The sequence below is a fragment of the Plasmopara halstedii genome, assembly GCF_900000015.1.
Source record: "Plasmopara halstedii genome assembly, contig: Scaffold_287, whole genome shotgun sequence".
Classification (NCBI taxonomy): domain Eukaryota; phylum Oomycota; class Peronosporomycetes; order Peronosporales; family Peronosporaceae; genus Plasmopara; species Plasmopara halstedii.
In genome coordinates this window covers 222,460-222,707 of record NW_020187208.1, presented here as the reverse complement: position 1 = coordinate 222,707, position 248 = coordinate 222,460, and positions in this window count along the sequence as shown.

Sequence of the window (248 nt, the reverse complement as noted above, 5' to 3'; positions counted from 1 at the left end):
TTCAGGATAATACGACGCTGCAAAAAGATGTAGTTGATGAAAAGGAGACTGCAGTAGCAGACAACGTTGCAAGCCACTTTACGCCCGAGAATGTACAGGCACTAACGCAGCCTTTCCGTGTGACATTGTCGGATTTGCGCTCAACGATCGTCAGGGAGGCATGCACCACACTATCATTATTAGCCAGGACATTAGGACCTCTTAGATGCAAATTCCTAGTGCGGGATGTATTTCCTACGCTTCTTGAA